We start from the raw sequence: 23,072 nt of genomic DNA, 5'->3' as shown, positions 1-23,072 counted from the left end.
CCCATCCCAGTCTCTGTGTGTGTGTGTGTGTGTGTGTGTGTGTGTGTGTGTGTGTGTTGGGGGGGGGAGGTCAGAGTTAGCAGTGGCATTATAGAGCACCCCTCAGCTCCACCTGCTAGATACCTGGCCTGGGTAGGCTTCTGTTCTTTGGCAGGATGATGTAATTGGTATGGGCCCGTCTGTTACCAACTTGTGACTGCAAGGTGATCGAATTTCGCTCCATGTCCACCTCCTAGCCCTGGGGCTCCAGTCCCCGGTATTGTGGGATTCCTACCTTTTTTTTGAGGAGCTACTTTGCTAGGCATATCCGTTTCTCTCTTCGTAAATGCAAAGCAGTCTGCCTTGATGGTATATATTATATTTTAATTGTAGTTTCAGCTACAAGAAGAAAGAAAACTCTGCATTAATAATCAGGGGAGACTAGTTTTAAATTATTTCTAACTCATAAAGCACTGGACTTTGGAAAGAAACATTCCAGATGTTCAAATCTATAACCCATTTTGTTGAAGATAAGAGTCTGGTGTGGGGCCCCCCGGGTGGCTTGGTTGGTTAAGAGTCCAACTTCGACTCAGGTCATGACCTCCCAGTTTGTGAGTTTGGGCCCCATGTTCAGCTCTGTGATGACAGCTCAGAGCCTGAAGCCTGCTTCGGATTCTGTGTTTCCCTCTCTCTCTGTTCCTCCCCCACTTGCACTCTGTCTCTCTTTGTCTCTCAAAAATAAATAAAATGTTAAAAAAAAATGGTGTTGTGTAAGCAGATAACTGGGCTATGAAAATTTGGAAACCTGGGTCTAATCTCAGCTCTGAAATTTAGCAGCAGTCTAGAGCCCTGGTCCCAAGCTTGGAGGTATGGAGAGGAAGGGTCCAAGCCACATTGAATGAGTGGCTTTCAGAGATTAGAGACTAAGGCTGACACTTTGCCGAAAGGGAGGAAACGAGCTGAGAAGAGGAAACTGGGACACTGGTAATGCACCAGGGCAACCACACCATCCTGGACAGGTCATATCCATGGGAAAGTGAAAGCAAAAAAGCAAGGGTTACACTCAGGCCAAGCAACGATGAAGAAACATGTAAACTGCCTTAGGGCTGGGTCTATGGTAACCTCATGACTGTGGTGGCCCTATGTTCTTGTCATCTACAACTTGCAAAGCCCCCTCCTCATGAATGAGACAGACCCTTGATGTCACAGAGTCAGGCATGCCACTCATCCTGTGACTCTGGGAAAGTCACTTAACCTCTCCAAGCCACGGTGAACTCATTTGAAAAATGAGAAGGATAGGCCAGAGATCGTATTCCCTCTGCGTCCCTAAAATGACTCTAATTCTATGAAAGGACGGTTCAAGTATGCTTATGCATGCCAAAAACATATATTCAAGTAAAACAATTAAAATATAATACTAACTCACCATGGAGTTTATTCTGGATGCACAGTCCTGTTGCTTTTTGGATCACCTAGTCTCTGCAGCGTATTAAAGTAATCCAGGCAATCCACATGGCAGAGTGTAGCTGTGAATTGATACCATGAAGCCATTTAGTTCAACTCGTAATGAAATCATTGCTTATTTTGGGGATGCTTCCCAGGGCCAGGATGAAAGGAACACATACTAATGCTGATGGCAGAGTAGGTGTGTTTAGGGGCTATGGAGCATTTTTCCCAGAAATCAGAATAATCCATCTTGGAACACTTCTCTGAAGGAAATTTGGGGCGATCAGAGTAAAAGCCTATTTTGGCCAATGTGCACAGTCAGAATTCCTCTGCAGCCAAATGTGAAACTGTCATGGGATCTGGGCAGGAGCAGAGACTCCCTGTTCTGTGGCCACTCGTTCACTCTCTTCTTTTAACCCCTCTGTGTCTTAATGAAATGCACAGATTCTCTTGGAACAGCGGACATCATCTGGCCTGATGCAGTAGGATTAGGTGTGCCGGCCTCATGCATGTAGGATTAAAGATATATCAGAGTTCAAAGAGTTCTTACAGAACAGACACCAAACCCCCTTTGATCGAGAAAAGGGAGTAAAAACCCCAGGAATGCTATGAACCAACAGCAGAATCAAGGGACTGGAGCCATGAGAGAATGTCTCTCATGCCTAGGCCAGCTTTCTAGGGGACCTTGGGGGGCACTGTGGCTTGGACTTGAGTGACATCAGAACAGAAGTCCATAATTCAGTCAGGTCAGAAGTTGTATTTTCAGCGGAACCTGGGTGGCTCAGCCCCTTACTACACTTACATTCTATTGGTGGAAACTAGTCACATGATTCCATCTAAGGTGCAAGGAAGGCTGGGAAATGCAGTGTAGCTGGGCGGATAGGTGAACACAAGACATGGTGTCTTGTACAGCTTTCACAGTATGTATTATTTTTTTGAATTATCTGCTGGATTCTATTTCTAGTAGTCTAGTTAGAACATTGCATATTGGTTCAAAAGCCGGAGTCAAAAACCGACTCAGTTCAACATCTGTCTCTTGATTTCAGCTCAAGTCCTGATCTCATGGTTCATGAATTGGAGCCCTGTATCAGGCTCTGCACTGACAACACAGAGCCTGCTTGGGATTCTCTCTTCCTCTCTCTCTGCCCCTCCCCCCTTCTCTCTTTCTCTTTCTCAAAATAAATAGCTTTTTTAAAAAAGATTAGGAAACAGGATTGGCTAGTCATTTCTCTGTATGTGGAAAAAAATCTTTGTAAGATTTTATTGTTAGCCGTGATTTGCAGTGTTTTTCCCATTTCCTCAATTTATTTTTCTATACTCTGAATCACTGTATGAAGTATGGAGATGATTTGTTCAGAACTCTTCAGTTGTTTTTCTATGTCAGAACTTTATATCCAGATTGTGGCTATTACTCAAATGCTATTATTTTACATAACTAATAATTATTTAATACATTTTCCCCAAAAAACCCAATTATTTAGACCAAGCTCTAGATAAACAAGTGAATTCCATCCTTTTCCGCCATGATTTATTTTGAAGTTGCTGTGCAAATTACAGGACATGGATTCATCTCCCAGCCAGCTGTAGTGCTCTGCATTGATTATTTTCATGATTTTGGGGGCTTTTCATAAATGAAAGTATAAGAAAGAAAGTGTACCCTTTAGGTGTCTTCCTCTGCCCTCCCTGCACCCCCCCCCCGCAGTTTTAAGCAACCACAAATCACTTTCTTCTCTATAAATGTGACAAGTAAGCAACATTGGTAGGCATAGATCCTTTGAAACCTTTTATCATAATAAAAGGGAGAGAGAGAGAGAAAGAGGGGGAGGAAGAGGGAGAGGAGAGGGAGAGGGAGAGAGAGAGAATCTTATGCAGGCTTCATGCTGAGCATGGACCCCAATGCCTGGCTCCATCCCATGACCCTGGGACCATGACCTGAGCCAACATCAAGAGTGGGACACTCAACCAACTTGAGCCACCCAGGTGCGCCTGATTTTTCCCTTTAAAACTAAATTCTTTTCAAATGTCTTTTGTCAGAATTTCAAGAAGCTTGAAGCCAGCCTTTCTGTTCCATTAGAGTTTTTTCTCCTCCCTTCCTGTCTCTTCCTTTTCCTCCTCCTGCTCTGACTTCCTTTCTCTGCCCTTCTCCTTCCCCTTCTGCTTCTTTATTTTTCTTTCTTGGTTGCTTCTGAGATTCTTTATCCTCGAAATTAAAAAAAAAAAAATTCCTAAGTAAATGCTCAGGAAAAGAATTATTTTAATTTTACTTGTACTTACTGGACTTTTTTCGACTAAGCTTTTTTAAAAAATTATTTTAGCTAAGGTGTCTTTTTAAAAAAATATATTATCACATTAACTGCATCAGTTCTGTTTTCTTTTTATAGGTTTCCTGTTAAATATATACTCAATCTTCTGGATCTTTCTTTCAGTTCTGTATTAATTGAATATGACAGAAAGCCCAACTTAAACTTAGCTTAAACAGTAAATAAAATATATTGGTTCTGTTTCTGAACATCCAGGGGGAGTTCATGCTTCAGGCAAAGAATGGGAGGAGTCCCTGACAGTGTTTCTGTCAGTTTTCTTGGCTCTAGAGTCTTCCTCGTGTTGCCTTCATCTCAAGGCTGGTTTCTTGCAAGGTACCAAGAGGCTTCCAGCAGCATTCAAGATTGTAGTCTACCTTGTTCATGTCCAAACATATTTCCTCTTCCCACAACTACTAAACAGAAATCCTGATCTCCCTGGTCAAGTAACCTTGAATCACATGTTCAGCCCAGAAATAATCACTGTGGTCAGCGAAGGGTCCACACCATCCATACCAGCGGGCTGCCCTGTGAGAGACAACTGCATTGTCCCTCTCCAAACTCCCTCATCTTCAGTTTTGTTTTCATGTATTAATTCTTCTTTAATTTCTGGATAAATTTCTCAAGTTAATTCTCTCTTGACTCATTAAGTTCTCCATGATTGTTGAGGTCAAGGCAGTAGATTATACTTCTCATTTCCATTGATGTTTAAAAGATATATCGCAGATTATTACTCCTTCAGGAATATCAGTATTTGATGTATAGATTCAATATTCTTCCAGACCTTAGAGAGAATATGACTCAGAAATTTCTTTTTTCCTCATGGAAGAACAGTTTTTCTTACTCTTCAGGAAGGAGCATTTTTTTAAGTGTCAGGTATCTTTCAGGTATCAGTGATTTTTCTCTTAGATTTACCCCAAAACTCTACATAAATTTCAAAGAAATTTTATATTATTTTCAATAAATTCTCTAGTCTAATATTTCTTATAACTCCCTGCAGGAGTGAATATTAAGGATATTGGAAAAGGTTACTTAAATCTGCCCATTAGTAGCATCTAAATCTTTTCTTTTACAAAATAGTTTATTTAGCTCAAATGTTGTTTTTTTTCTTATTACATACCCTTGTTACTACTTCTCACTATACGATGTTTGGGTTTTTGTGAGAGTGTGGTTATGTGTCCTTGGGGCTCTGGGCAGGGTGGGTAATAGGGCTCCATGCCTATACATGCTTATCTTTGAATAAGGTCTACACTGGCCTCTGTCCTTGCCAAATCCCTGATCTTGACACCAGTGCCACCTGGCCTTCAAGCTTGTCACTGACATTGAACCCTGATACTGTCTCTTTTGGGTGATAATCTGACCCTTGACATCCTCCTTTTTCTTTTTAAAAAATTTTTTAACTTTTATTTATTTTTGAGAGACAGAGAGAGAAAGAGAGCATGAATAGGGGAGGAGCAGAGAGAGGGAGACACAGAATCCAAAGCAGGCTCCAGGGTCTGGGCTGTCAGCACAGAGCCTGATGTGGGGCTCGAACCCACAGACCATGAGATCATGACCTGAGCCAAAGTCGGGTGCTTAACCAACTGAGCCACCCAGGTGCCCGACATCCTCTTTTCTCTAATTCCAGGACTCAACTGGTCCTCCAGTCCCATTTACTCCACACGGCCCTTCCCCAGGAATTGCAGGAGCTTCTGCCCAGCAGCTATGGGAAGTCAGACACACCACTGATGACTGCTTATCCAGGCACCTCCCTCTCCTGGTGCTACATCATCTCTTCCACCTCACTCTGGGCAGGCGTGGAACCAAAGGAAAAGTCTTCCTCAGTAATGTGCCCTTCCCTCCATCATGCTACGGTTAGAGAGGTGGTGCCATGCTCTACTGTTCTTAGGTCTCCTCAAACTTACCTAAATTGTTATTGCTCCTTTCTGCCAGTTTGGGTGATCCTACCCCATGGTGCACGTCTCAGTTTCCACACCTTTTTACTCTTGAGCACCATGCATCCTTGAGATCTCTGCACTCTGTGTTTATAATTGCTGATTATTCTACTAGGTCCGACTTTTGGTAGAGTCACAACGTAACTATGAAATACCTATTGGGTTCACATCTCCCAAACTGCTCATTGCAAAGGAGAAGGCTTTGCTCTCTGGAGTTCTGCTTTGGTGTGCCATTTGGCCTGGAAGTAATCCTCAAATAGATTTCCTGTCCCTCTTCATTCTAGCCAACCCTTATCACCCCGGCCTCCCTGCACCTGATATGGGGAGATTAGGAATCCATCCCTGATGGCACAGAAAATTATGAGCTAGTCTCTGCCTTTTTCAATCCAGGCCCATCTGCTGTATTTCCAGTAGAAATCTCTGTTAGATGGTACTCCATTTCATTGTCAGTGGTAATACTCTCTACTTTTATTTTCTGCTAGTTCTTTCTACACAATCTGAAAATATTGGCCTTAGATATCAGAGTTCACATTATTATATTACCTGCAAATCTGAATGTGAATAATAAATTAGAAAGCCATGGAAAAATATGTGACAAATTATCATTTTTCTGTCAAATGATTGTGCCTCTACAAAGATGACATTGTCCCACTTTGTCAAAAATGTTGCTCTTCCAATAGTGTGTTTGCTGAGTACTTTCTTCCCTGGTTTCTCTTATGACTAACAGTGGCATAATTTAGTGAGTGTCAGAAAAAGGCATAGGTGAGGACCATGGGGCAGAATGTGATTTTAGTGTCCGATGATTAAAATCCACACTTCTAGCGCTAGGCCCCTCAGGGTGTGTCTGGGACTGCCATATCCGGAGGGGAGTGAGACAGAACAGTCAAGAATGTAGTTTTTATAGTTAAGTAGCTTTGATTAAAACATTAGCCCTCACTCTTACTAGCTGTATGACTTCTTAGAGACTTAATGTCTCTAAACTTCAGACTCCTTCTCTAGAACTTGAAAATGACAAGAATATCTCCTCTCCATTTGTGGTAGAAAATATAGGGCTTGGCACAGAGTAGGCAATCCATAATGGTAACTGTTATTATTACTATGACTATAGTGACAGTAACAGCCTCATAGTGAAACACCAAGGAAACTCTTCTTGTCTTGCTAAAATTAAATTTATTGCTGAGTAATCTGAACATAATTGCATTCCTAACTGCATTCAGGGATAAGTAAGGACTTCCTGAACACAGGCCTTCTTGAGAATTAGGAACCTAGAGTTTCCCAAAGAAAGCTCTCACCATCACTGGCTCAGTGGGAAGTCACTAGCTAGGGATTGGAGTGGTTCTTAGGGGGACAGTTGACCCTCAACATGCACTGGAATCACAGGACCCATTTATGGCTGACAACTGGCTCTTGCCCAAGTGGCCCATGAAGTGTATGGGCCAAGCATTCGTTTTACAGTCCTTTTAAAAGGGGGCTCCAAATGTTGCTGGATATCTTAAAGTCTAAATTGTTACATGTGGAGGGGACCACCCATGCGTGCTTAGACTTTCCCTTTTAGAGGCAGGAGCACATTCCAAAAGCTGTGTTTGGTATGTCTTGCCAGCCTAGCTTTTCCAAGCTGTTAATATAAACTATTTCTTGGACACTGGACTTCACACTCACGTGCTTCAGCTGGATTTTTTTTTTCATTTTCTTATAAATGGAAGACTTTCTATCAAAAATCAGATATTGAATTGGTGATGTTTTGAACCAGCCTCCGAGGCAGAGGACAAGACTTGAGCATAATGGTTTTTTATGGAGAACATCAGCAGTGCACCTCATCGCAGAACTTGAGTATATGGTCAGTTCTAGTGGAATGAGGAAATAGTCAGGGGTGATTACTGTGACAACCCCAAAGCTATGATGATTGAAGATAGCATGCTCTTGCTTGGTGGGCTCATGACCTAGTTTACTAGGAGATCTGTCATATAGACCAATAGTTATTATAGATATCAGTCCTCTACAGCAGTCTGAACAAAATGCTATGGAACGGCGAGAAGTCAGCCAGCCCTGGATAACTACCTTGGGAGGATTTCCTAAAGATGGTGCTAGCGTGCCAGGCTTTGGCGGATACGTGGAACATCTCCAAGAATAGCAAAACTTTATGAAGAGATAGCATCATTCTAAGGAAACAAGCATGTGTTACAATAACAAAGCTAAGATGATGTTAGCAAAATATTACAATTGCCTGCTATAATTACTCTAACTATGTTATTATTCATAATAGACATAGTAAGGGAGTGCTTGAATTTTCCTATGTGTATTCAAAAGGGCACGGCGATGTAGCTTGCAAGGAATGAAAATGAAAATCTCTCCAAAGTACCTCCCAGAGGGCTAGAGAAGAAAGAAGTAGGTGTTCCTCATTGACTTTTTGGGGCACATGGAAGGCAATTCCCAGCCAAGGAGAAAAGTCACACTTTCCTTTAGAGCTATCCCAGCCAAGATGAGGCATATGTGAGTAGCCTGGTCTGATGATTTCCTGAAACACTCACAGAGGCCTTTGCCACATTATGTTCCAGGGATCACAAGGAAGGCACAGATGGCTTGCCTGAACACAGTGCATTTAGAACAGGAGTTGGAGAACTGGGGGCAAGACCCAGATCCTCTGCTATTACCCAGACTGATCGTTGCCAAGATGGTGGACTTCTCTGTGGCACCTTTACTTAACTTCCATTTTAACAACGTCGAATGTTGCTACTTTTAAATTAAGTGGGCGACTGTTTGAGCTGGACATTCCATCTAGATGCTTTAATTCCATTCCTTCCATTCAGTTTCAGTTCTCTAAAACCTTATACGTGTGACCACTGGGAGATAAAAACTGAGGGTATTTCTGAAAACAGTCCACAGTGTTGCAAGAGTTAGCACTTTAGTTGCATTGTCATGCTGGGCTTCATTTTAAAAATGCCCAATGTGCTAACAGAAGTTGATAGTCTTTCCTTCTCCATCAGAGAAGAAGGGCATTAACTCAAAGTTGCTTGACACGTATTTGGTAAACAGTTGTGTTGGAGACTCCTTCTTTGGGATATTTTCTGCCCTTCTCCCTCCCTTTCTGGAAGTGACTTCTCTCTCCCCAGTGTTGTCATGTTCCTGGAGACTGGTGGTGATGTCAGGCAGACAGTAAACCACCCATGGACGTCAGGAAGTGGATCGCCTACAGATACACCAGCACTGCTGCTGGGGAAAAGCAAGCATAAGATTTGAGGGTTCCCAAACCAACCCCTAGCTTTCTCCTAACTTTGAAAAGATACTTGTGACTGCACATCTCTTAACCATCGTGAAGTCACATAAGTAGTGGATTACTTCCTGTAAAACCCCACAGCCCTGGAAGAGGATAAAGACAATTATCCAGCCTAAGATAATTATCTATGTGTCCGAGCCTGCACCTGAAGCTATATATGAGTTGTGTCATCTAATCTGCCCAGTATCACGGAGTAGTGGCATTGTGGCCACTTCAGGGATGAGGGGACTGGTCCGGAAAGATGAAGTGATTTGACCCAGCTAGGGATTGGTGGAGCCCGAGTGGGGAATGGCTGGTTTGGCTGTGCTGTGGTGCTTCTCTGGGGGATGGCCAGGTTCCTGGGCAAAGGCAGCTGTGCACATGTGCAGGCTCTGAAGCCTTTCCAGTCACCCCTACACCTGTCGTCCTGGTGAACACGCAGTTCTGCCTCACTTGTCCAAAGCTGAATTAAAATTCTTCTCCACAGCTTGCATCCCCTGCTATGATGTGCACTTTTACCAAATGCCTGGGGAGCGGCTAAGCTCCAGATTCTGGAGCTGGACCATGTGGGTTTGAATCCTGGATGAAATACTGGATCACCACTTAGCAGGTGAGGTTGGGAAAGTTACCTAATCCCTCTGTGCTTCAGTTTCGTCATTTTTTAAAAACGTTTATTTATTTTTGAAAGAAGGGGAGGGACAGAGAAAGAGACACAGAATCCAAAGTAGGCTCCAAGCTCTGAGCTGTCAGCATAGAGCCCAACATGGGGCTTGAACTCACGAACTGCAAGATCATGACCTGAGCCAAAGTGAGATGCTCAACCGGCTTAGCCACCCAGGAACCCCTCAATTTCATCATTTGTAAACCGGTAATAAGCATAGTATCTATTTATAGGTTTAGGGAGGCTTGAATGACTTCATAGGTATGACATACCTGGCCCATATGCCACATAAATGCTCTGTGCATCGGCCACCAGCATGATATTATCACTTGTAAGCACCATCATCCCAAGGAAGCCTTGTAAGCTATTGTTGAGTCTACCCTATTCCTCACTCTTCATCTTCCTGAGGTGGGCAACTTTACTCCTAAATGGTTTTTGAGATGATCTCTTTCTTCCTAGTTTGTTGCTGTTACCTTCACTGTCTCCATTTACATGATTGCAACCACTTCCTACCTTCTGTGACCAGTGTCTTGCCTTCCCATTCATCACCTGCAATCCTGTCTTTCTATAAGCAAGTCTGAATGTGACATCTGCTTAAAAACCCAGTTTGCCTCCCATTGTCCAGAGGATCAGCTCCTAACGCATTAGTCTGGAATTTTCATTGTTTCCTAATTTGACCCATTCAGGGATATGTTTGTCTCTCTTCTCACTCATTCTATTATCCGCTGGCCTTTGCTTGTTTCACTTTCTCTGAAAATATGTGCAATTTCACACTTCCTGCCCTGACTGCTCTATTCCCTCTCTCAGACACCATTCTCTTTCTTTACTTGGTAAACTCCTCTTCCTTTGTATTTATTCTTTAAGAGCCATTATGAGCTCTTTTGGGAGCCTTGTGACTTATACTATGGCTCCTGCCCAGCCCAGAAGAACTCCCAGTAAAGCACTCTCAACCTTTCCCCCTAAAGTTTCCTGTCCTGTTCCCCTCCATTCTATGAGTTTCTGTATCCCTAGCATCTCGCAGAGGCCCTCACCCAGGGAAAGTGCTTGGTAAATGTTTGCTGATTAAAAGCTTATATAACATTTGGGGCTGGAAAGGAGAATGAGATCCTTAAAGTTTTTAGTTTTTGGAAAAGACACAAGTAAAGAATGCATCAGAGTCAGTATATTTATGGCCTTGGACTCCACAAATGTTTCACAAATAGGTCTTAAAAGTTTTCTAAGATGGGTAATAACTACACTTTCTTTTCTATACTTTTCACTTTCAAGTTTAAGCCCAGGTTTTCATGCTTACAGGGAAATGGATTCTGTGAGCTTTGAGAGCTCTTTTTCATAAATGTATTCTATCTTTTGTGGGATTCCGTCAGAGATCCAGGATGTCTGGATTAAACCGTCCAAAGAACAGGAAGTCTCTTTTTTTTAAAAACGCAAACAAATACAAATAAATGGGCTTAAGCCCTAAGGATTTTATCATGAGTAAAAACCTGGGCACAAGAGACTTTGTGGTTTCTCCACGTGGGAGAAAACGCCGTCTTCCACCTGCTTCTACTGACACTCACTACTGTCAGGGAAGTGAATTTGGTTTGGATTTGCCTTCTGGTTCATTTGGAAAAAAAGAGGGGGTATCTTAAAATAAGTGGGTCAGGATAAAAATGACCTCAGCTTCACATTTGGATTTGTAATTGTTTGGGTTAAAATTTGAGAATTTCAGATTGCAGCTCTGTTCTTTTACAGATAATGAACTTGAAGTCCAGGGGAGTCCAACAAGTTGCCTCAGGAGCCCCTTCCCACAGGCCTCCTTGTCACACCCACCGCCCCCAGCCCCCCACTCTGTCTCCATCTGCCCCGCCCTCCATCACCCATAGCCACCAGCCCCTTGGTGCCTGAGTGGGGACTGAACTTGAGCTCTTTGCTCTTCAGCCAGGGCTCTCTCTAGAGCTTCAGAGGACAATTTCCTCTATTGTCTCTGGAGCCCAAACCCGCTTGCCTTCCTGTCCCGGCTGCTCCATCGGTGATCACATTTTGTGTCACTCCATTTGAAGCACTGTCAGATGGTCTTTAAGAGAAGGGACTGTGGGAAGGAAGCTGGTAACCGTAGAGGGGCCTCATGCAAGGAGTTGAGGCCAGAGCTGCAGGCTCTGCAACTACGGCAGCTGGGCCAGGCCATCAGAAAGAGCCTGCGGCCAGACCAGTGGGACAGGCCCGGCAGCTGATACTTTCCCAAACACCACCTCTGTGCTAAGGGAGCAGCTGCTCCTGAACCAGTTCCCAGGCCGCAGGGTTGAGTAAGAATGATCCAATTCAGCAAATATTCATCAATGACCACTGCTGGGTTCTGTGTATACGCTGTGAAGAAGACATAGAGTGACTCCTGCACTGGGCGAACTTCAAGTCTGGTTGGGGAGACAGATGAGCAAACAGTTTTACTATATACAATTGAGTTGGGCCTTATCCTTGCATGATAAACAAGGTGTGGCAGGGATGACAGTGAGAGAGGGACAAGTTACAGAGATGAGGTCTGAGAAGTGGCTGGAGGCACAGGGAGGACTGGGGAGAGAGATGTAAGAAGTCAGCTGAGAGAGGGAGCAAGAGCCAAGCTAAGGAGCGTGGGTCAGCATGGAGAAGTGAAGCAGGTGGGCACCCCAGGCTGGGACATCCATGACATCCATGGAGGAGGGGGAGGGGGGCGATAATATAAAAGGGATTTGGGAGAGAAGGGCCTTGAACACTCAGGAATTTGGAACTTTCCAAGTTAAACCATACAGTGCCAAAAAGAAAGCCTTGCCCCAGTTGCTGTGATGCCGGTCCTGAGTCTTTAGGATAAGAGCATGCAATGTTTGATTCCTGGAATTAATTAACAAAGAGCAGTAGCTGCTTTGCTTTGGTTGCAGGCTGATGATACCTGGTCACAGTGTTGTTTGTTTTCACTTGTACTGTGGTGTTTTAACCGGGGAATTGATGGTGAAGACCCTGGAAGCTGAGAGACAAGGGCAACCCTGATGTGCTTTCATAGGTCCCTAGGGGGAGGGTTTCTTGACCTTTTCCCTTGCTTGGCTCCTTCAGCCTGGCTCCAGTCTGTCCCTCAGTTTAGTAAATTTTACCCAGGGGTCTTCCTTCATTTCCCACTGCCCAAAAGGGCAAAAGTTTGGCAGATTTCTATCAACACCCGATTCATCCTGTATTTCTAGGAAAGAAGGAAATGGCACCAGGGGCTTTGCAGACACAGGGAATGTAGACACAGAGGAGACCCTTAGACGTAGGGCAGGGGCTATGATGGCGGGTCTGCAGTGAGACAAGGGCACCCCCTTCTCTGCAAGCTGCTGTGTGCATGGCACTGCCTTCCAGCCAGTGGAGGGAGCTCTTTGCAGAAGCTGTTGGGCTGGGCTTGAGAATGGCTCTCGAGCCCCCTTGGTCTAAACTTCCCATGGGATGAGTAGGAAAACTGAGGCCTCAAGAGTCAAATATGGTTAGCTAACCTAAATGTTTGAGGGAAAGGTGTGGTGAAGTTAGGGGAGGTGGGGAAAACCAGGTGAGACAAACAAGCTTGGAGAAGAATGCTGTCACCCAGGACAGACTTTTATTAACAAGGTCACAAGAGACTAACAGACAGACCAGGAAAATGAGAAATTGAGATGCTGGCATCCTCTGACTGTATATATTAATCTGGGTAGGCAAGAGACATGAAAGAAAGTCATTTGGACTTGGAAGTGACTATATGAATTAGGCAGAAGCTATCTGCTACTCATCTGCTTCCCTCTAGTACATTCCATACCTGCTGGAGCTCAGTTCAAGTGACATTCTACAGGAAGTCTTCTGGAATGCTCCTATCTAGGTCAACTTATTCAATTATTGGTCTTTTAAAAAAATGTTTACTTGTTTTTTAGAGAGAGAAATAGAGTCCAAGTGGACAAGGGGCAGAGAGAGAGAGAGGGAGACACAAAATCTGAAGCTGGCTCCAAGCTTTGAGCTATCAGCACAGAGCTGGATGTGGCGCTTGAACTCATGAACCACAGGATCATGACCTGAGCCAAAGTCAGACGTTCAACTGCCTGAGCTACCCAGGCACCCCTCTTGATAGCACCAAGTCCCTCTTCTTCAGGGCATTTATCATAATTACAATATTGACCTCATCATTTGATTAAAATTTTTCTACCCCATTCAACTATAAGCCCCATCAAGGCTTGAATCACGTCCACTTTGGCCCACCATTGAGACCCCAATGCCAAACATAGTTCCTGCACCTGGAATGTTGAATTAATTAATAAAATAATGAATAAATAAGACTACTTGGGAATGAGTGGTTGGTAAGAGATTTAATTTAAAACTGAAAGTTTGAAATAACTACTGAGAGAAACAAGAGAAGAAATATATCAAAAACAAATAAAAATATATTACAAATGCAAGACACTGGCTGAAATAGAGACGAGACCACGTCTTTATGGTGATTTTGGTCTACAGTTGTGAAATTGTCTCAATCACTCAACAGATGCTTGTTGAGCATTTATGATGTGTCCAGTATCATGCTTGTTACTGAGGATAACTGGATAGACATATCTCTCATGGAATTTCCAGTCTAACCTTGATCTATGACCCTAGTGTAAGACAAGTAGTAGGATTGATCCAGGATAGAAATTATATTGTGTGATGAGCAAATCAGAGGACTCTAGATGCTGGTGAGGATGTGGAGAAACGGGCACCCTCCTACACTGTTGGTGGGAATGTAAACTGGTGCAGCCCCTCTGGAAAACAGTGTGGAGGTTCCTCAAAAATTAACACCAGAACTCCCCTATGACCCAGCAATAGCACTGCTAGGAATTTACCCAAGGGATATAGGAGTGCNGGGAGGGGGGAGATGGACATGGAGGGGGCACTTGTGGGGATGAACACTGGGTGTTATATGGAAACCAACTTGACAATAAACTACTTGTAAAATAAATAAATAAATAAACAAACATGGACTATAAACTAAAAAGAAGAAATTATATTGTGTGAGTTCATTAATTGGACAGTAGTATGAGAATCTTTTTTAAAACAGTAGATGATCAATCCTGAAGGTTTGGGCTGAAAAAAGAAGAAACTAAAGCCAGTTTAAAAGAGAGTCAATAAAAGCAAGAATAGAAGGAAGGAAGGAAGGAAAGAAGGAAGGAAGGAAATTGGTGGTGAGGGTTGTAGAGAATGAGAGGGACTGAGGGAGAGAGAGATGGGGGCTGGCCATACGATAAAAGACAGAATCAAGCAGTATGATACATGAAATAAATATGACATATATATCTTTCACAAATGTAAATGGCATAGCATTAAAAGTAAAAATGTTTTAGATCGACTAACAGCGAGATCCAATATTATGTTGCATGCAAAAGACACACCTAAAACAGAGATTCTGCGGTATTAAAAACAACAAAATCAGTAGATGACAGGCTAACATACATCAAGCAAATGCAAAGAAAGGAAGTGAGAGTCACAATTCTGATTTCCAATGAAGTAAAATTCACATGAAAAGTATTAAAAGAAATAACAGGATATTTTGTGTAATGATCTTTTAATTCACAATGAGGATTTAGTGGTTATTAATATTCCTGAACAGAGCAACATAGTAGCAATGCATCTACAACAGAAACTCCAGGAGATACAAAAGAAAATAGAATTATACTACTAATAAAATATTATAACTTTGTCACATCAAGACAGATAAAATGGACAAAACATCTAAAAGATATAGATGATCTAATCAACTAAATTAGAATTTATCACTTTATCATAGACTCTAAACCCTGAGTATAAACAATATCCCAAATTTTCAAGTACATATGAAAAATTCATGAAAATTAACGATATCCTGCCTGCAAAAAATACTTCTACATACTCCAGAGAACAGAAAAAAATACAATCAGATTTCTCTGAACACACTGCAATACATTTAAAGATTTATTTAAAAACAAAAACAAAATAATTGCCCTTTGGTGCAAGGAAAATTAAAAATACACATTTAAATAGGTTTTTAATGTTGCAGTCTTTATCATAGCCAAAGACAGGAAATAACCCAGTAGATAAACTATGGTACATACACTTCTAAAATGGAAGGAGAAATATTTATATATAATGCTGTGAAATGATTTCCAGTAGTTATTGTTAAGTGGTAAAAAAAAACAAACAATGTAATGATAAAATGCATACAGTATGCTATTATATATTAAAGAAATGGGAAGACAAATATATATGCACAGAATATATGTATTGCTTATATGTATTTTCCCCAAAGGGTAAGAAGGTGATTACTTACCTGCTTCTGGGTTGTTCAGCACTGCAGTTTCAACAGGTAGAAAAAAAAAAAAAAAGATAAACTATAACAAATAATATATATATTTCAAGTTCTTATATAAATTCTGGTATACTGTAATATTAGTTTCAGGAGTAGAATTTAGTGATTCATCACTTACAAATAACACCCAGTGCTCATCACTAGTACCCTCCTTAATATCCATCACTCATTTACCCCATCTCTTCATCCACCTCTCCTCCAACAACCCTCAGTTTGTTCTCTGTAGTTAAGAGTCTGTCTTATGGTTTGCCTCCCTCTCTTTTTTTCTTTCCCCTATGCTCATCTGTTTTTTTATCTTAAATTCTACATAAAAGTGAAATCATATGATATGTCTTTCTCTGACTTAATAATATTCCATTGTGTGTGTATGTGTGTATGCACGCACACTATGTCTTCTGTATCCACTCATCAGTTGATGAACACTTGGCCTCTTTCCATAATTTGGTTATTGTTGATAATGCTGCTATACACATAAATATAACAAAGAATATTTATAAAGTTGTCAGAGAGCTATAGAAGCAAAAACAAATATATAAGCTCAAATTCTACATAGGAAAAAAACTTTTGAGATAAGCTGAGGATCACCTCCTGATGAGAGAAATAAAAGATCTAAGTAAATGAAGAGATATTTAATGTTCATGGACTGGAAGACATATCAATGTTATTAAGATATCCATACTTCCTCATTTGAAGTATGAATTACTTGCAATCCAAATCAAAATCCCAGAAAGCTACTTTGCAGATATTGATAAGATGATTCTAAAGCTTATATGGAAAGGCAAAGTACCTGGGACAGTCAACACAATCCAGAAGAAGAAATGGAAGGAGGAGGAGAAGAGGAGGAGGAGAATAAGGAGATTAAAGGGAGGGGATTGACATTATCTGATCTCAATACTTACTATAAAATCTCAGTCATCAAGACAGCATAGGATTAGTGAAAGAATAAACATATTGGTCAATGGAACAGAATAGAAAAACCAGAAATAGACCCAAACAAATATAATAAAACATTGACAAAGGAGCAAAGGCAATACCTTGGGAAAGGATAGCTTTTTTAACAAACGACTTGGACAACTGGACATCCATGTACAAAAAAAGTGAACCTTGATACAAACTTCATACTTTTCACAAACTAACTCAAAATGAATGACAGTCCACAAATTAACTCAAACTGAATGACAGTCCTAAATGCAACGCTATACAACATCTAGAATTAACATGGGAGAAAATGAGGCGACCTGGTGTTGAGTTTTCAGATTTGAAACCAAAAGCATAATTCATAAATGAAAAAAATGATTAATTGGACTTCATTGAAGTTAAAAACTCCTGTTCTATCAAATAAATTGTTAATAGAACAAAAAAACCCCATGTGATATCCTAGAAAAAAAGTTTTGTAAAACACATATATGATAAAAGACTAGTGATCAAAAGATAGAAATAACTCTTAAAATCCAACAATAAGAAAACAAACAACTCAAATAAGAAATGGTCGAAAGTATTGAAAAGACACCTTACCAAAGAAGATACACAGATGGCAAACAAGTGTGTAAAATCAGGCTCTACATTGTCATTAAGGATATGCGGAATGAAACATTGATGAGATACCAGTATACAATATACCTGGATAGAAATTGACAATAAGATTGGGAATGAGCATAAAATACAAATTTATAAGCAGAACTAACACCATGGAACTTTGGATGGCTATATTTTATGTGGCTTTTCCCTCTGTGATGGCTTTATGCATTTCATATAACCCTCTGTAATAGCTATATTTCAAAAGATTGAAATTATTCATAGAATGGTTCTGGCCACAATGGAATTAATCTAAAAATTATTAATAAAAAGATAACTGCAAACACCCCACCATGTGAAATTAACTTATATGCTTCTAGTGTATGGATCCAAAAAAATAAAAAAGGAAAATAGAAAATGCTTTAAACCAAATTATAATATAGGCAACTTACCAAAATTTGTGGGATGAAAATAAACAGTGCTTATAGAAAAATTTAAAGCTTTAAATGCTTATTTTGAAATGAAACAAGGCTGAAAACCAATCATTTAACATTCTATTTCAAAAAGCAAGAAAGCACAAGCTCAAGGAAAAGAGAAGGAAAGGAATAATAAACATAAAGCAAATATCAATAACATTGAGAACAGGCACACTGTAGAAAGAAATAAATTAAGGAAACTAAAAGTGATTTAAGATTAACAAAATTGATTAAACTTTGCAAAACTAACAGAGCTAAAAAGAGAGACATACAAACTAACAATGTACAGAATAAAAAAGGAACATTATTACAGATCTCATAGAGATGATCTTGAGTATTTTGATATACGTAAAACTGAATCCATATTCCCACAAAGAAAACCCTGGCTTCATTAATGAATTCTTTCAGACATTAAAGGAAAAAACATCCCAGTCTTGCACAAAACTCTTCCACAGAATAAAGGAAGAGGACAGATAGATAGGAACACATCCTAACTGTTTTTACAATTCTGAAAATTTTTTACAATTCTGAAATTGAACAAGGGCATTTTTTAAAGTTTATTTATTTATTTTTGGAGAGAGAGAAGAAAAAGAGTGAGAGAGAGAATGAGCAGTGGAAGGGCAGAGAGAGGAAGAGAGAGAATCCCAAGTAGGCTCTATGCTCTGTGCTGAGCCCAATAGGGAGCTCCATCTCAGGAGCATGAGACCATGACCTGAGCTGAAGTCAAGAGTCAGAGGCTTCAGGGCGCCTGGGTGGCTCAGTCGGCTGGGCGTCCGACTTCAGCTCAGGTCATGATCTCAGGGTTCGTGGGTTTGAACCCCACATCGGGCTCTGTGCTGACAGCTAGCTCAGAGCCTGGAGCCTGTTTCAGATTCTGTGTCTCCCTCTCTCTCTGACCCTTCCCTGCTCATGCTGTCTCTCGCTCTCTCAGAAATAAATAAAACATTAAAAAAAATAATAAAAAAAAAAGAGTCCGAGGCTTAGCTGACTAAAGTCACCCAAGTGCCCCAAGGATGTTATTAAAATAAGAAAACCTCAGATCACTCTCATAAGCAAATGACAAATGTCCTTTGTTAAATATTAACAGGTCACAGCCATATATAAAAGTTATAATACATTATAATTTCACTAAGTGAACTATTCTGAATATGTAAGCTTGGTTTCTCATTATAAAATCAAGGAATGCAAACATCACTTTATTTTTTATTTCTTTAAAAACATTTTTTATGTCTTTATTTCATTTTGAGAAAGAGAGACAGAGAGCAAGTGGGGAAGGAACAGAAAGAGGGAGACACAGAATCCAAAGCAGGCTCTAGGCTCTGAGCTGTCAGCATAGAGCCTGATGCGGGGCTGGAACTTATGGACTGTGTGAGATCATGACCTGAGCCAAAGTCGGATGCTCAACTGATTGAGCCACCCAAGTGCCCCTGTAATCACTTAAAAAGAAAATGTAGAAAAGTAAAGGATCACTTTGATAGTTGCAGAAAAGGCATTTGTCAAAATTCAATGTCAGTTAATGATAAAAATTCCTAGCAAGTTAGAGATCTATGAAAATTTACTTAATCTGATAATGCATCTAAAATCTTCCAGCTGATATATTCATAGCAAAATATTAGAAAATTTTCTCCTACATCAAGAACAGTGCAGAGGTGTCTGCTAACACCACTCTTATGCCACATTTATCTGGGAGGCAATGCAATGAAGCAAGAAAAAGAAAAAAATGTAAGTGCAGGAAAGGAAGACACAAAACTTTTATTATTTGCAGAAAATATGCCTAGAAAAATTAATGGAATATAGAGGAAAACCATTAGCATTAGGAAATGAATTTACTAAGATTTTTGGAGATAAGGTTAGTTTACAGAAATGAACTATCTTCTTGTACTTCAATCACAAAGAAGTACCAATTAAATTTAGAAAATTTATATTAACATCAAACAAATTAAATAAATAAGAACAAATCTAACAAGACTGCTTAGGACTTCTACACTGACACTAAAAATCTACTAAAGAAACTAAAGGCTGAAATGAATCAATTATAGATCTGTATTGTTGAATCAGTATTGCCAAGATGTCAATTTCCCCCAAATTGATACATATATTCAATGAGATCCCAATCAAAATCCCAGGAGGGATTTTTTTAAAGGGGTGAGGGGCAAAGATTGACAAGATGATTCTAAAATTCACACAAATGCAAAAGATCTGGAATACTCACAACAGTCTTGAAGAAAAGTACAGTAGGAGAACTTTACTATTAGGTATCATGTGATATTATAAATTTATTATTGGGTCAAAGAAAGATAGACTGAACCATAGAATAGAACAGAGTCCCAAAAAATCAATTTATGTATATTTATAACATGGTGATATTGTGGTTCATTGGATGAAACAATGGCCTTTTCAAGGAAAGGTGCTGGATGTCTATGGGTAAAAAATAATGGAACAAGACCACTTATTTCACCAAATGTCAAATAAATTCCAGATGGATTTTGGATGTAAATGAAATATAAAACAATAAAGTTACTTGAAGAAAACATGATAATATACATTTGAGAACCTGGGGTAAAGAAAACCTTTTTATTTCTAAAAAGGACACAAACACCACACTACAAAAGAAAACAAGTGATAAATCAATCTGTATTAAAATTTAAGACACTGTGTTCATAAAAGGCAACTTTCCTAGTAGGAGGAAGTGTTTGCAATACATACAGCCAGCAAAGGATTTGTATCCAAAATATACTTTTTAAAAACCCCACAAATTAATAACAACATATATTTTACTATAATTTTCAATTATTGGCACTTACTAGACCACTTGGCTTATAAATTGATCCTTTAAAAAAAAAAACATCGATTAGATGTCTGGCTTCAGCTCAGGTCATGATCTCACAGTCTGTGGGTTCAAGTCCCACATCGGGCTCTGTGGTCAGCATAGAGCCTGGAGCCTGCTTCGGATTCTGTATGTGTCTCTCTCTCTGTCCCTCCCCTGCTCACTCTCGGTCTCTGTCTCTCAAAATAGAATAAAGACATAAAAACAAAACAAACAAACAAACAAAGCACACTTCATTTTGAGAGAGACAGCACACACAAGTGGGGAAGGGGCAGAGAGAGCAGAGAGAGAGAATCCAAAGCAGGCTCTGTACTGTCAGCACAGAATCCAACACAGGGCTTGAATTCAGAAACCATGAGATCTTGACCTAAACCGAAGCTAGAGTCAGACGCTTAACCCACTGAACCATCCAGGCACCCAAACATTAATTTCTTTTAATTTGATACCAGTTGTACAGAATTGGATAATTTCTGGTTCATAGCACATGATCATAAATAATTAAATACATGACTTTCCTTTATTCAGTTAATTTGTTAATAACTATTTTATAATGCAACGTATCTATGAACTAACCACGCATTATGATGAGCAAGAACTTTGAATTTAACCTACATCTAATGATATGTTCTCCCCATTCTCTGTTTCCCTGCTCCCGCCAATGCAATTTACTCATCACCCTGGATATCATGTCATTCCTGCCTAGTTTCCTGTTTATTTGGTTTTGTTATATCAGTATATATTCCAAAAACAAAAAAAAAAAATGTGTGTAAATTTTTGTTTTACTTTTAACTTTATAAGAATGTTGTAAATAATTTTGGAAGTCAGTTTTTCATTGAATACTGTATTCTTAAGATTCATCCAAACTTTTGTCACTTGTTTATTTTGATTGCTATGTAATATTCCATTCTGTGAATAAGCCACATTGTGTTAATTTATTATTCTACTTATGGACACTGGGTTGTTTCCAGTTGCTGGAACTGGAAACATAAACATTCTTGTATGTGTTTCCTACACTCTCTATGTAAGAATTTCTCTTCTATAGATTCCTAGAGGTTTTGTTACTGGATCATACTGTATCCAGACAGTCAACTGTATATTCATTTTGCATTCCACAATTATGTGCTCTTCATAGAGTTTTTCCAAGTTACTTAATTTACTGTAATCCTAACATGCACTTTAAATTTAAATTTTTAAAAAATAGTAATATTCTTATGATCAATGATGTATCATGGTTTGACTGTTGGTGTTTTTTTTCTCTCTAAATGATACGTAAAATAGTAACTTGCCTTAAAATTAATAGTGTTTTAGATTTGGTAAGTATGATCATTTTCACAGAAACAAGTTCTTTCACACATGTACTTCATCACTCCCACATTTCGACCGTTTACAAAATGTTAAATCCTATAATTAAAATCACAAGTGCAACTGGCACGTGTAAGCGTGGGGGAAAAGGCAGCTGACTCTTGGAAAGCTTGGAGGGAGGGGGTGGCAGGAGCAGTGCCGAGCAGGGAGGAGGGGAGCTGCCAGGCAGGACTTGGCCCCTGTGGGCACTGGTCACGTGCACTGCGGGGAGAAGGCAGAGAATGTCCACTGTGAGCTGGCCCGTGGCGACTCCTGGAGAGAGCCTGTAAGGTAGTCCCTCAGTGTGGCTTTCCCCAATACAAAGCTGTGCACCATCCTTTTCTCCGCTCTGCCTGAGAAATGAGCGGCCCAGGGGCGTGGCTCGCCTAGTACAGGGACTGCGGGCCCCCCCTGGCCTGTTTGCACGGAGCTCTGACCATTAATAATTCCTCTCCCCTGCAAAACACTTTCACTTCCTGTCCCATTCCTTCAGAAACCAGCAAGAGTAATAAGATCACATTAAAGAGAGGGAGCCTACCGGCTCTCGGGCAAAACCTTAGTTTTCTTCTTTGAAAACAAGACTTTCAGAGGGGTTTTCGTTACTTGCAGTAGCTTCCTGTTCTCAAGTGTCGCGATCTCCAAGGAGCAGGGGCAAGTGGGGTAAGCAGGGAGGACCCCAGGGCTTCCTCGAGGTTTCCAAGGCCTTTATCTCCGCTTCTGCGGTGAGCATCTCAAACTTCCAATATCAGGATTTAAACATCCTTCGTAATTCCCACGTCAGGAAGGCAGCGTCGTGCTCCCAAATGTGTTCCCAGGAAGGAGAGAGAGAGAGAGAGATCTCTGGTCCCCTGGCTTGCTCACGCTCCCACCCTGGGCCTGGGGGTCCTCGTTTTGTGCCAACCCCCAGAGTATCCTTGCAGGATGAATCAAGATCATTCCGGTTTTGTATGGTGCCTGTGTGCACTAAGCACGTGATAAATGTCACCATCATTACTTTTATTCATCATCTAAAGACAGCAGTGAGGGG

The sequence above is a fragment of the Crocuta crocuta genome, unplaced genomic scaffold (genome assembly GCF_008692635.1).
Source record: "Crocuta crocuta isolate KB4526 unplaced genomic scaffold, BGI_CrCroc_1.0 scaffold170, whole genome shotgun sequence".
In the NCBI taxonomy this organism is placed as follows: Eukaryota; Metazoa; Chordata; class Mammalia; order Carnivora; family Hyaenidae; genus Crocuta; species Crocuta crocuta.
The sequence above is the reverse complement of the archived record's forward strand: the minus strand, read 5'-3'. Positions refer to the sequence as shown.